Below are 16,134 nucleotides of genomic sequence, written 5' to 3' on the forward strand. Positions count from 1 at the left end.
TCTTTCCCAGCATCAGGGCCTTTTACAATGAGTCAGTTCTTCGCATCAGGTGGCCAAAATATTGGAGTCAGCTTCAGCATCAATCCTTCCACTGAACACCTAGGACTGATCTCCTTTAGGAAGGACTGGTTGGATCTCCTTGCTGTCCAAGTGACTCTCAAGAGTCTTCTCCAACACTACGGTTCAAAAGCATCAATTCTTTGGCACTCAGCTTTCTTTATAGTCCAACTCTCACATCTGTACATGACTACTGGAAAACCCAAAACTTTGACTAGATGGACATTTGTTGGCAAAGTAATGTCTCTGCTTTTTAATATGCTGTCTAGGTTGTTCATAGCTTTTCCTCCAAGGAGCAAACGTCTTTTAATTTCATGACTGCAGTCACCATCTGCAGTGATTTTGGAACCCAAAAAATAAAGTCTGCCACTGTTTCTATTGTTTCCCCATCTTTTTGCCATGAAGAGATGGGACCAGATGCCATGATCTTAGTTTTCTGAATGTTAAGTTTTAAGTTAACTTTTTCACTCTCCTCTTTCACTTTCATCAAGAGGCTCTTTAGTTCTTCATTTCTGCTATAAGGGTGGTGTCATCTGCATATCTGACTTTATTGATATTTCTCCCGGCAATCTTGATTTCAGTTTGTGCTTCATTCTGTCCAGCATTTCTCATGGTGTACTCTGCTAACTCCAAATCCAATCCAGCATTACAAGGCTTATTCTAGAATCTCTCCTTGGCTTGTTTGTAACTACTTTCTGTTACAGTGAGAAACTGACTACTTATTTATTCTACTCTAATAAACATGTAAAGATTAATTCAGAATTTCTAAGTAGACTTCTGTGAGAAACAACTTTACCAACTAAAATACAATGTTTGCATAAAATTCTTTTTTCCTTTAGCCTGACAGTATTCAATAAATACAATTTCCAAAGTTAGATCAACTCTTTGTTCCATACCTTTTTAAATTGTCATTCAGTTCAGTTCAGTTCAGTTCAGTCACTCAGTCGTGTCCGACTCTTTGAGACCCCATGAATTGCAGCACGCCAGGCCTCCCTGTCCATCACCAACTCCCAGCATTCATTCAGACTCATGTCCATCGAGTCAGTGATGCCGTCTAGCCATCTCATCCTCTGTCGTCCCCTTTTCCTCCTGCCCCCAGTCCCTTCCAGCATCAAAGTCTTTTCCAGTGAGTCAACTCTTCACATGAGGTGGCCAAAGTACTGGAGCTTCAGCTTTAGCATCATTTCTTCCAAAGAAATCCCAGGGCTGATCTCCTTCAGAATGGACTGGTTGGATCTCCTTGCAGTCTAAGGGACTCTTAAGAGTCTTCTCCAACACCACACTTCAAAAGCGTCAATTCTTCAGTGCTCAGCCTTCTTCACAGTCTAACTCTCACATCCATACATGACCACAGGAAAAACCATAACCTTAACTAGATGGACCTTAGTCGGCAAAGTAATGTCTCTGCTTTTGAATATGCTATCTAGGTTGGTCATAACTTTTCTTCCAAGGAGTAAGCGTCTTTTAATTTCATGGCTGCAGTCACCATCTGCAGTGATTTTGGAGCCCAAAATAGTAAAGTCTGACACTGTTTCCACTGTTTCCCCATCTATTTCCCATGAAGTGATGGGACCAGGTGCCATGATCTTCATTTTCTGAATGTTGAGCTTTAAGCCAACTTTTTTCACTCTCCACTTTCACTTTCATCAAGAGGCTTTTTAGTTCCTCTTCACTTTCTGCCATAAGGGTGGTGTCATCTGCATATCTGAGGTGATTGATACTTCTCCCAGCAATCTTGATTCTAGCTTGTGTTTCTTCCAGTCCAGCGTTTCTCATGATGTACTCTGCACAGAAGTTATTAAGCAGGGTGACAATATACAGCCTTGATGTACTCCTTTTCCTATTTGGAACCAGTCTGTTGTTCCATGTCCAGTTCTAACTGTTGCTTCCTGACCTGCATACAGATTTCTAGGTCATATATTTGTAGCATATTCAATACAGTTATCATAGTCTATATTCCATCCTGGGTTCCCCTATGTTCTGGTTCATTTTTTTTATTAGTTTATATGCAATAAAATTCAGTCATTGTGTTGTGCAGGTCTACAGATTTTGACAAACCCACAACCAGGACACTGTACAGAATGGTCCCAACACTCCTAATTAATTGCCCCTCATCCTATTATAGTCAATCCCTCTGCCTCCTGCATCCTCCCCCAGGAATGCCTAGAAACCAATGATATGTGTTCCATTCCTATAGTTTTTCCTTCTCCAGAATGTTATATTTTGCATCTGAATTCTTTTACTTAGTGAAATGAATCCCTGTTCTGCTTTTTTTTTTTTTTAATGAATCAATAGTTCGTTGTTTTATCAAACAGCTTTCCATTGTATTGATTACCACAGTTTGTTTATCCATTTATTCACTGAAAGACATCTGGGTTGTTTCTAAGTTTGGGCAACTATGAATAAAACTATTATGAACATTCACATATGGGTTGTGTGTAAGTCCAATTTATCATTTTTTTTCTTCTTTAGGTTGTTCTATGATATCATATTTAAAATTCTTTGGCAAGCCAAAGGTCACACAAATTCTTCTATGTTTTCTTCTAGAATTTTTGTAATCTTAGATTTTACATTTATGTCTATGATCTATTTTGAGTTAATTGTTATAAGATGTAAACTAGAAGTTGATTTGGCCCTTTTTTATCGTAAGGCTGGGAACAGGCTTCTTTTAGTTTTTTATATCCTGATATGTACACAGAAGTTTACTAAATTGTCCTCTTTTTTTCTTTTTTTTAAAGTATATTTTCCTTTTTCTCCCACTTGCTTGGTTTTTTAAAAAACTTTATTGAGATAACTTTGACATATGAAAATTACATATATTTAAGGTGTACAACTTGATGTTTTGATATATGTATACATGCTAAAAAGATCTCCAAGATCAAGATAAATAGCATCACTATATCTACATAGTTACCACTGTGTGTATGTGTGTGTGTTCATGTGTGTGTGTTGAGATGATTTAACTTAAGGTCTATAAAAACATAATATTTATGTTAGTAGGCAACAGGTATAGTATGGTTATATTTAAATAAGTAAACATTCAAAAAATCTTTTTTTTAATTTTCATTTCTAATGTGGGGTGACTTCACTTCCTTCCAAGATGAAGAAACAGGGTTATATATATATACCCTCCTACCTTAAATAACTTTAAAAAAAAAAAGAACAATGATTTTAGACATCAGGCAACAAGTAATACAGGACTGTGATACTAAGAGAGGGGAAATAGGCATGCAGATTCCAACAACTGCTTCAGCTTACTTCCTTGAGGCTATTTCCTCAAGGCAGAGAAGAATAAACCTAGGTGAAGCCCAGCCATCTCTTTTAGTTCAGAAAGTGGAGCTGGGACATTAAGAAGGGTAGGGCAACTAGAATGTATGGGCAAGAATGCTAGAGAACAGAGCACAGGAAATATGCAGAGAAGCCCAGCAAGTCTTCAGCTGAGTACTAATGAGTGAATGCATAAAACATACAAAACAAAAAGCAAACAGATGGACAAACAAACAAATCCAAAGAGAGAGCAATACACAACACTGGAAAAGAACTATCTGGAAGGAACTCTCAGAAGAATCCATAGAGCTCATACATGACCGGGAATAGTTCATGTTCCCATGAGTCAGGCTTAAAAAAAAGAAAGAAAGGAAACGGAAAACTCTGTAATATGTAAGGCACAAGGTATAATACTCAGAAGCGCTTGTATCTGTAGTGAAACAAAATTCAGTTCAGTTCATTCGCTCAGTCGTGTCTGACTCTTTGTAACCCCATGGACTGCAGCACACTAGGCTTCCCTGTACATCATGAGCTCCCGGAGCTCATGCCAACTCATGTCCATTGAGTCAGTGATACCATCCAACCATCTAATCCCCTTCTCTTCCTGCCTTCAATCTTTCCCAGCAACAGGGTCTCTTCAAATGAGTCAGTTCTTTGCATCAGGTGGCCAAAGTATTGGAGTTTCAGCTTCCACATCAGTCCTTCCAATGAATGTTCAGGACTGATTTCTTTTAGGATGGACTGGTTGGATCTCCTTCCTGTCCAAGGGACTCTCAATAGTCTTTTCCAACACCTCAGTTCAAAAGCTCAAAAGTGCATCAATTCTTTGGTGCTCATTTTTCTTTATAGTCCAACTCTCACATCTATACATGACTACTGGAAAAACCATAGCAACTAGCCTTAGAAGGCTATGGGACACCACTCCAGTACTCTTGCCTGGAAAATCGCAGGGACAGCAGAGCCTGGTGGGCTGCAGTCTGTGGCATCACACAGAGTCGGACATGACTTAAGCAACTTAGCAGCAGCAGCAGCAGCAGCAAAAGTTGTTTTAGTCCTAGTTAACAAAGCTATAAAGCACACCTCAAAAGGATGAAATTACTTACCACCAACTTAACTATGTCTCAGAATAAAGCTCAAAATATTTTTAAATATATCAGAATATCCAGCATCCAACGAGCTAAAATTCACAGTGTCTGCATTCAATAAAAAAATGACTGAGCATGCAAAAAAGCAAGATAATATGACTCATATTGAAAATGACAGCATCTTTCTCATCAGAAATAAAGGCCAAATAAAGACTTTTTAATATATATAAAACTAGGAAAAAAATCAGCAGGTGCACACCTGCACTGCAGAAGATGATAAAGTCCTCAGGTGGGGAAAATAACATTGGAGAGAAACATGAATGTACAAGGAGGAATGTATAGTGCTGGAGACATTAAATATGTGGGTAAAAATATAATATATTTATCTAAATTTCAACATCATTTTAAAGTAAAATTAATATAATATATGATGGGATTTATGAATAATGTAAAATAAAAAGATATGACAACACTGGGACACAGACTGGGAGAGGAAAAAGAGAAGTATACATCTTAAGTTTCTTATATTGTATCTGATTATATATGCTTCTACTGCTGCTGCTGCTGCTAAGTCGCTTCAGTCATGTCCGACCCTGTGCGACCCCATAGACGGCAGCCCACCAGGCTCCCCCATCCCTGGGATTCTCCAGGCAAGAACACTGGAGTGGGTTGCCATTTCCTTCTCCAATGCAAGAAAGTGAAAAGTGAAAGTGAAGTCACTCAGTTGTGTCCGACTCCTAGTGACTCCATGGACTGCAGCCTACCAGGTTCCTCCATCCATGAATATATATAATATTACTTAAATGTAGATTCTAATAAGTTGAGGGCATATACTATCAACCCTAAAGCAACCATTGGAAAAATAGAAAACATATAGTTATTGTATTATTTTCTTATTGTACCTGTAGCAAGTTACCACAAAATTAGTGAAAGTGACAAATGTATTCTCTCACAGTTCTGGAGGTCAAAATTCTAAAATGGGTCCACAGAGCTGGGTTTCCTCTGGAGGCTGCAGGGGAGAAACTGTTTCCTTGCATTTTCTGGCTCCTAAAATCAGACTACATTCCTTGCTTCATGTCCACTCCTCTATTTTTGAAGCCATCATCACAGAATTATCTCATCTCCCAACTTCTGTCTCCCTCTGATAAGGACTCTTGTGATTACCAAAAGCCCCTCCCCCCCCAGGTAATCCTGATCTCTGCCTTAATCTTCGCATGGTATTCTCCTGTGTCCCTAGCAGCCATAATGCATTGGGAGTCCACTGTACTTCATTATGACCTTGTTTTAATTATTTATATCTGCAATTTATAGTTTCAGATTAGGACTTCAACATATAAATTTTGAGATCAAATAATTCAACCCATAACAAACACAAAATACCAAAGCCTACCCAATAATAAGTAGATAACTTGAGTAGCCTCATACCTGTTAAACAAATTGAATTTCTATTCAGAAAACTTGCTGTTGTTCAGTTGCCAAGTCATGTCCAACTCTGCAATCCAACTCTGCACTCATGGACTGACGCACACCAGGCTTTCTTGTCCCTCACCATCTCCTGGAACTTGCTGAAGTTCATGCTCATTAAATCAGTGATGCCATCCAGCCATCTTATCCTCTACTACTAGTCACAGGAAATTCCAGAACTGGATGGCTTCATTGGTGAATTGTACTACCAATAAGTAATAAACATTCTAAACAGACACTTCATGAAAATTGAAGAGGAGAGAATAGCTTTCAATTTATGTATGAAGTCAGGTTTACTTGATATCAAAATTAGAATAAAACATTACAGGAAAATTATAGATCAATTTTCATCACAAAAATAGAAACAAAAATTTTTAATAAATTTTAGTAAATTGAACAAAAAATATATGAAAAAGATAACACATGATGAACAAAAGGAGTTTATCCTAGGAATGCAAGGCTGGTGCCGTGTTTGATAATCAATGGATGCAACAGGCTAAAGTATAAAAACCATATGATCATTTCAATAGAAACAGAAAAAAACACTTAACAAAAGTTAACATCCATTCTTTATTTAAAAAAAAAAAAAAAAAACCTCTCAGCAAGTTAGGAAAACAAGAAACTTCCTCAACTTGATAAAGGTCATTTACAAAAGTCCTAGAACTAAAATCATAGTTAATAGAGAAATACTGAATGCTTCCTCACTAAGAAGGGGGATGAGATAAGTACATTTGTTCTCATTGCTTCTATTCAATATCAGACTAAAGGTCTAAGCCAGTGCAATAAGGCAAGAAAAATAAATAAAAAGCACATAGATTGCCAAGGAAGCAATAAAACTGTCTCTATTCACAGACAATATGATTGTCTATGTAGAAAATCCCAAAGAATCTACAAGAAAAATGAGAAAAAGCTCTAAACATCATAAATGAGTTTATCAAGATTACAGGACACAAGATCAATGTACGAAAATCAAATGAAGTTTATACAAGCCAAGGAATAATCTTACTTTTAAAAAATCGAGTGAAGTTCTATATGAATGAATAATCAGAAACTGAAATATTTAAAGAACCATTTATATTAGCACCAAAAACATAAAATCAGTTCAGTTCAGTTGCTCAGTCATGTCCTACTGTTTGCAACCACATGAACTGCAGCACACCAGGCCCCCCTGTCCAACACCAACTCCTGGGGTTCACTCAAACTCACTTCCATCGAGTTGGTGATGCCATCCAGCCATCTCATCCTCTGTTGTCCCCTTCTCCTCCTGCCCCCAATCCCTCCCAGCCTCAGAGTCTTTTCCAATGAGTCAACTCTTCCCATGACATGGCCAAAGTACTGGAGTTTCAGCGTAAGCATCATTCATTCCAAAGAACACCCAGGACTGATCTCCTTTAGAATGGACTGGTTGGCTCTCCTTGCAGTCCAAGAGACTCTCAAGAGTCTTCTCCATCACCACAGTTCAAAAGCATCAAAGTACTTAGGTATAAATATAAGAAAATGCATGTAAAATATATACACTGAAAGTTAAAAACACTGATAAAAAAAGATCAAAGAATACATATATTGTAAATACGTCAAGAGATTGGAAGACTCAATGGATGCTCAATGTCAATTCTCCACAAACTGCTCAAAAGATTCAATGCAATTTTGATCAAAATTCCAGAATAATTTTTGTAGAAATTGGCAAGTTGACTCTAAACTACATATGATGTTAAAGAAACTAGAGTAGCCAAAAAACTATAGTAAAGGAAGAACAAAAAATTCATATTACTTAACTTCATGACTCACTATATAAAGCTACAATAATCAAGAGAGTATGGTATTAATGAAAGATAGGCATATAGATCACTGGAACAGAAAAAAAAATGTCCAGAAATAAACCCACTCATACATGAATGAAGAATTTTCAACTAAGGGACAAAGATAGTTCAGTGAAGAAAGGATATTCTTTTCAACAGAATATGCTGGAAAATTTGGATTACCATGTGCTAAAAATAAGAGTTTTGATCCATATCTTGTACTCTTTACAAAAATTAACTCAAAAATAGATCATAGATTTAAATTAAGTTTGTATAAAACTTTTTATAAACAGGGTAAAATTTACTTTCTGCCTTAAAAATGAAAAGAAAAATTCTAATATGAGAAATATTAGCAGATAGAACTCACATGAACAGTTCTTTTAGCAGTCACAAAACTTCTTATAACATAAAGGGATCCTCAAAATGAAAAGATGGAGAATAACAATCTAATGAAAGTTCTTCACATAGACAAGTGAACAGTGAATATTCTTATCACATTTAATCCATATATCAACCACATAGGTTAACTTCATTTTAGAAACAAGAAAACTGAGGATAAAACATATTAATTAATGTGTCCATGGCCACATAAGTGGCAGAATTGTAGATCAGTCCAAGACTATCTGATTTCAAAGCCCATGTTCTTTCCTCTGCATCATGGGAAGAGCCAGTAAATGCCCTCAGTTCAAGGGGATGGAGAATGCTTTCCCATTCTGTTATACAGTCAGAGGTTTCACATTGTAGGTCTGCTCCATGGGACTAGCTTCCCAGATGGGAAAGGGAAGAGGGAGGTGGTGGTATGGTATAAACAACTGGCATTGCCAGAAATGGTCTGTGAAGTTTCCATTGCCTTCTTTGGAGAACTAAGGAGAATAGGGAGGGGGAAGTTGGGCATTTCAGAGACCACCCATCCACCCTGCCTTTTTCCAAAGGTCTGAAGACCATGGATGAGAGGATAGGTGCACAGTCATCAAAGATTTAGTGTGTATTTTTCATGCATGAAACAAAGAGGGCAGTATTAATGTCTTGGGAAACAGACATAGACTGTCGTATCCCCAAGACCCTTTCTGGAAGCACAGAAGATTTAAATTATTTCCATAACGTTTGGTCAATATTTCACTTTTTCACTCTTTCTTTTATGCATGTACAGTGCAGTTTTCCACAGACAACATGATATATGAAATTGCAACAGATTCAATCTGCAGAAGCAGACATATGAATCTGGCAGTTTCCTATTAAGTCAAAACACTGATCTGCATTTTTTGTAGAACAATGTTATACTTCTCCCTAAATTTATTTCTGCTCTGGGAAATATAATTTTCATAATCATATGTTAACATGAAAATGGTTTGTTATTACTATTTTAAAGATTTGCACATTTTAATTTTTAATATGGTAATTATCAACAGATAGAACCTATGTAAACAAAAGCCCTTTGCAAGCCTCAATTTTCAAGAGCATGGCAAGTCTTTAGATCAAATAGTATGAGAATCACTCATCTAATAGAGTTATTTTTAAGGTGACTAAGTTGAGGCTCACAGAGTAGAAACAAATTGCCTGAAGCAACTATTACCTGTCAGAGGCAAACTCAAAACCAGGACTTCCCAATCCTGATGCCCCATCACACCCTCTGACCCTCTCTTCTGCCTTTTCTTTTTCCATCCTATCTGCCTAACTACAGCCAAAGTTTCAAAGACACATAAATCACTTAAAAAAAAAAAAAACATATCTGACCTCACTCACAACACAGGTCACAACTTGTCACAAGCCATGCTGACCTGCCCTCCTGGACACAGATGACTCCTTCATTCTCACCTGGTTTGGAACTACTGTAAACAGAACTCACTCTCTTCCAGAAGCCAATGATTGGAAACACGTTGAATCTCTACACCATTTCAGGGTGGTCCTCAAGAAGATTTTTCCCCTCAGCTCTGTTTCTAAATTCTGCTTCTCTCCTTTAATTCACTGGCATGATAATGCATTTGCATGAATGTAGAATTTCTGCAGATGAAGTCTGGGAAGCTTAGCCTGCGTCAAGGTTATTTAGAAAGTGGAAGGAATGTGCCTCAGTATGAGGGGTGGCAAGAAGGATGCCACATGCCCATCTGTTCACTCATCAGCAAAGAATGTGTGTGCTTTGGGAAAAAAAGACATCATTTAAATGGCTGCTAATGGATAGACTCTGGATCCATTGGGGAATTTCTTCTGCCTTCCACTGGTGCCTAGAAAAATAAAAGAACCAGAAAAGAAAATTCCAAAGGCATATTTATTTCAACTAGTAACAAGATCAGCTTCCTGTAAGATAAATTCAGGTTTATTTGAATATTGAGACTAATTATTTGACAAACATCTTCAAAGGAACACAGTTATCCAGTTCACAAAATCAATGCTGAATTAGGAAAGATCGGGGGCACTTCTAGCAGTGGTCCTCTCTGCCTTCTGCTGCCCCATGTACAAAGCTGTGTAGCTCCTGGACTAATGGCATTGCATGATTGAGCAATCTGGCTACTTCTGGGCTCACATCTTCATCACATGTTCACAGGGCCAGTGCCTCAGTGTTCTGAGCATTATAGCTAGTGACCAAATGGAATTGCCCAATATCTTCTCTCTAGGGTGCCTGACATCCCACAGAAGTCACTCATTTCCCTCAAAATAATGCCCAAATATTCCTAATAACTCATTGCAATTTTGTCCTCTTCTTTCTTTTAACTTTTTTCTTTTCATATATCCTTAATATGTACATTTGATGGAAGGGATGGGTTTGTAGGAGACAAACACATCCACTGATGTGTTTCTATCACACAATCTTTTGTCCATCCCTTCCGGAGTCCTCAGGATGGCTCAGTGGCTGATTTCAGTAACTAAGTACCAATCTGGGAGGAAGTTTTCAGATCTGCTATTAATTAATTATGCTTTCCCCTATGCTTAGATTATTCCTGAAGAATATACCTAGCCAAGTGGTGGCAATATGCCTGTGCATGCATGCATGCTAAGTAACTTCAGTCATGTCTGACTCTTTGTGATCCTATGGACTATATCCCACCAGGCCCTTCTGTCCGTGGGATTCTCCAGGCAAGAATACTGGAGTAGGTTGCCAAGCCCTCCTCCAGGGGATCTTCCAGATCCGAGGATTGAACCACATCTCTTGTGTCTCCTGTATTGGAAGGTGGCTTCTTTACCACTAGCATCACCTGAGAAGCCCATGGTATGCTCACCCTTTCCCAAAGGCATTAAAGATCCAGTGTACCTTAGCTGAGCCTACAAACTACCACAGAGGCAGGCTTTGTACACTCTTGCACAGGGCCATTTCTGTGGAGCACTGACTAGCTGTGCAATAAAGGAAAAGAAAAGGGATCAAGTTTCCACCCCCACTACCTGCCGAGAAAGGCCAGATTACCCTTCCATGCTTCTTATTTTTCCACCAGACTTTCCAAAGATGTTTCACTTAACAGGAAGCATTTATTACTGCGAACATAAAATGAATGAAATTTACAAAACGGCAGTCACTGTTTAGAAATTGTTTTAACCGCTTGCTTACTTGAAAATCAGCAATGGAGCAAACAATACTTTGGCAAGTGTGTATACTACATAAATGCTATACGTACTGCGAATGCTGTAGCAGTCAAGTTGTGCACATAGGTGTTTCTAGTTAACAGTGACTTTCTGTGCACACCATGTCTTAGCGGGTGTAAAAAGAGGGCAAGGAAAGCCAGACTTGGGACCTGAATTGTTCAGCTCTTTTTGCAGAAAAGTGCCAAAGTAGTGCTTTATTTACAAATCCATTTTTCACTAGTCATAGTAGAATCGTTGCACTATCCTGAAAGCCAGAGCGATGCCAGACCATGTTCAGAAACAGCGCACAGATTTGACAAAGATAACTTATGTCTTTATTTTAAGCATTTAACAATTAATTGCCTCTGAGAATCACAGTTGTCCAGACGGTCTATGAGGAACACATGAGCCACACTGCAGGCAACTCCAAGTCTGCACAATTGCTTGAGGACTATGCCAAATAGCCAAATGCTGCTGATGGAAAATGTGACCATCAGCACATTGGCATGTGACTGCCGTGACTACAATCCAGGAAGGGAAGGGGGTGGGGGCTGGGCTCGGGCAGCCTTCCCCTGCGGAGGTAGTGATGGAGACCCCCCAAAAGGAAAAGTTAACACACACACACCCAAAAACCATTTATGTAAGTTGAATGAATTCACTTTGAATTCTCTTTATCTCATACTTGGCAACAAACAGTTAAAAACAAAAAGGCTGATGACCTTAACTACAGTTTTTTCCTCCCTTCAAACAAATCACTTTTCCTTTGTGTATTTTCCTTCAAAAGAACTCTATGCTTTATTCACAAAGAATAACTTGAGATTCCAGTGTATTATTTGGGGTGGGAAAGCTGGCAGCTAAAGCAGAAAGCCCCATGTTTTTGCAATTATCTCTTTTTCACATCCCCCCAAGTGCATTGCCCAGCGAAAGAGCAGAACCGAAATGTGGGGTGGGGGTCCATAGAAAGAACTGCGCAGCTCTCATGGTGAAAATGTGCCGATTTTAAAAGGTAGTAAAGAGTGACAGAGTTCTGAAGACTCATTTCTCACAAAAATGTTCTATTCAGACTATAAATAGTATTGCTCCAATTAGGTTTGGGGCTAAATAGTGCTATGTTGGTGACCTCAGAAGGCAATTTGCCTTCTGCATGAAAATGATGTGACTTCCTGGGGAAAACTGTACAGTACAAGTGGGGTTTTCCTTTTCTTTCTTTCTTTCTTTTTTGTATTTCAGGAGATGAGAAAACAGATGGGGCTTTTAAAAATACAAAATATATCTTCAATCTCTTTGCTACACTTGAATAGAATTGATTAAGGATGAAAGGAAAACAGCATAGAGCACGTGTTAATTTCTAATTAAATTCTCTCTTACGAAAAGAACAACACATGTAACTAGACCCACACACACAGGCATCGTTATGTGTGGAGGCACAGAAGTATCTCCCTGGAGTGTGTGTTTGTCGGCTCATCAGTGCCTCAGAAACGTGAGGGTGCTACCATGGGTCATGATCTGGAAATCCTGTGTGCAGACGTCTACACTCGGCATCAGGTCAGACCCTTGGGTGCTTTAAGCGTGGATAGGGAATACAGCAGCCTTCCTTTCAAAGGGACATTGACTTCATCTATGCTGCTTTCAGGGGCAGGACTGAGCTTAACAGAGGCGGCAGACTAGCCTCTGGGCCGTGGTCTTGTGGGAGAAGCTGCATGGAGGGAGGTGTCGCAAGGAATGTCTTAGAGCAAGGTACATACGTGCGTGCTAAGTTGCTGCAGTTGTGTCTGACTCTGCAACCCAACGGACTGTAGCCTGCCAGACTCCTCCATCTATGGGATTCTCCAGGCAAGAATATTGAAGTGGGTTGCCATGCCCTCCTCCAAGGGATCTTCCTGACTCAGGGATTGAGTCCAAGTCTCTTATGTCTCCTGCATTTGCAGGCAGGTTCTTACCACTAGCACCACTTGGGAAGTCCAAGAGCTAGCGAGTCAGAGACAATAAGAACAACAGATGGAAAGGAAAGCCAGTCCTTGGGAAGAGAGTTAAGAATCACATTTGAGAAATTGATGCAAGTTATAAATAGCAGGCCAGGAGAAGGATAAGAAGTCAAGGAAATAAGGTGCAGATACAAACTGTAGTTTGATGGAAATTTAAAGATGGAGTATGGATGCAAAAGAGTTGGGGATGCAGACTGTAAATGAGGCAGGGAGACAGTAGGAAGGAAGCAGCTGAGGAAAACCTGCGCCTGAGGGGCTCACAATGCCTCATGCTTAGCTTGGGAGAGGACTCCCGACATAGAGACAAGACCTAACTCATTTAGCAAAACCTGTTAATTTGTAGATGGTTTATTTAGCTTCTGTAATTTTTAAGTTCCAGAGAGGAGTGGTGATACAATATTTACCCACATGGGTGCCACTGTCTTAAATGTTTCTACTCTTTCTTTATGCCTAACTCTGCACCAACACATTCTAAAGAGCAAACAAGCCAACAAAGCCAAGCTGGACTCTAGAGCCATTTATAAGCAATGTGGATCTTTCGGGGAGGAGTCTTGGAGACAGGATAAACAGATTGTACTGTGTATACTTGGAGAGCAAACTTTCCTAATAATCCCTCTTGAATATTTATTTTCTTTCACGAATTCCACTCCTTGAGGCAGTTCCTATCTCTTTAATCCAGTCTTCATGGGCTTCTCCCCTCTTTCCATCTGTCTGCCCCCACCTTTGTCCTGGAATCTTGGTTTCTGCCTTTGGCTCCATCTTTTTTCCTGCAGCACAATTTTGCCTCCTCAGCTTTCTCATTTTCTCCACCTTTCACCTCTCTCTGGAGCATGACAAACGCCAGGTACCTTGCATGAAAAGTGTCCTTTCTCTTTACAAGGCAGGAGAAGGGAAGGATTTTACATTTAAAACGTATCTTTCTCTGTCACATAAGGAATTCAAATCATTGCTTTGAGTTCCTTGCTCAGCATGATACAAATCTGAGTCAAGCATCTCGATTCAGAGGCTGGGGTGAAATAGAGAGAGAACTGCCTCCAGTTGGGACTCTTGGGCTCAAGTCCCAGCTCAGCCACAAAACTGACTGACATACACCTGGCAAGATCAGCGCTTCTGAGAGCTCCCTGCAACATAAGGCTATCAGCCTGGACAGCAGGACTGCGAGCGACAGCCAGCAGCTGGGCCAGGCTACCAGTCACAAAGCCCAGTCATCATACCATGAAATTTTCATGTAGTCTTCGAGGCATTGGGGTCCCCAGTTCACAGATGATGCTAACCAGAGGGAGGACTAGCTAATTTATTCAAGGTCACATAGAAAGAAAGTGGTCCAGGCTGTATCAAAAATACAGATGGATGCAGAAGCATAACATCTCAGTGCAAGTTTAGATGCGTTTCCCCTCCAGGAGCCTCTGATCTCTCCATTGAAAAGACACGGTCAAATACACTCGGTGTCATGAGCCCCAAGAACTTCAAGAAAAACTATGTATTTCTAGTGCATTTTAACCCTTTATGAAAATTCATTCCCAGTAACATGATACTCAACATCTCTTCAAATTCAATCTTCTAAGCTTTGGGATAAGCTTACCTTATAGGGATGGCACTGCTATCAGAGAGCCAACCAGCTTCTTCAATAGTTTCCAAAGTGTTCAAATCATTGGAAAGCTTCTTAGAATGCAAATTACTAGGCTCTGCCCCAGACATTCAAGTGGCCTGGAGGCAGGGTCTAATGACTTGGGCAAATGGCCCAGGGCCCATGTAAAAAGAAACACTGGTCTTGTTTATAGCCCCTGAAGATCCACAGTCCCTGGGTTTTCTTAAAGTAGTCAGAACTGTCGATTTCTTTCCTAACAAGCTTTGAGGTTGAGTAGAAAGCACACAATCTACCCACAGCTTCTGTGACGTGGCCAGCATGGTGCTGGAAATCAGGCAATCTGTTCAAAACTTTTTTTCCTCCAAGGAGGCCTTTCTCATTTAGGGAAAACATTAAACTTTCTTGATATTGTGGGGAAAAAATCATTCCCCACAATAGGAATGGTTGTGGGAGAGGGAGAGAGAAGACCTGATGAAGAACAAACCAAGAAGGCTGGAAAGACAAAAAGGAAGGCCATGCTCCTCTCAGGTCCTCAGCCTGGGCCCACATCCACCCGGGAAGATCCAAAAATAGTGGCACCTGGCTCCCGCCTCCAGAGATTCTAACGGTATTAGTCTGATACAGCCTAAGCATCAGGATTTTTTTTTAACTTTTCAGATGATTCTAAGGTACCACCAAATTGAAAACTGCTCCTTACTTTTGCTCCTGTTAGGCTGCTCAGCTAAAGATAGGATGTTTTTGGTCAAGTGGAAACCGTAGCTGCGAAATTGCGTGTCCACTGAGCCCCAAAGGGACTATAAAACCTTATGACCAGCATGCTTGGGGCTGGTGCATGGGGATGACCCAGAGGGATGTTGTGGGGAGGGAGATGGGAGGGGGGTTCATGTTTGGGATCGCATGTACACCCGTAGTGGATTCATGTCAATATATGGCAAAACCAACACAGTATTGTAAAGTAAAATAAAGTAAAAATAAACATTTAAAATAAATAAATTAATTAATTAAATAAATAAAAAAGAAAAAAACCTTATGACCCACGTTGCTACGCTCCTGGGGTCACAGCAGGTATTGGCTGAATCAAAATATAAGGTTTTTAAAGGAGAAGCATTTTGTGTTGTGCGTTGGTCCCTGCATAGATACACATTTGGTGGATGCAGATAATGGTGAAATGATTGCGAGTTCTCTGGTGTTTAGTGTGCATGTAAAAGTTTATGGTTTATTGAAATGGGAACTAGTAAGGATCTCCTATTCCACAAAAGGAATCATTAATGGCCTGTGGGTTGGCCGCTCACAGTAGAAAGAACCAGTCTCTTTTTTCTCTGTGTTGTGGGAATTGG

Source organism: Ovis aries, chromosome 17, assembly GCF_016772045.2.
Source record: "Ovis aries strain OAR_USU_Benz2616 breed Rambouillet chromosome 17, ARS-UI_Ramb_v3.0, whole genome shotgun sequence".
Lineage (NCBI taxonomy): Eukaryota > Metazoa > Chordata > Mammalia > Artiodactyla > Bovidae > Ovis > Ovis aries.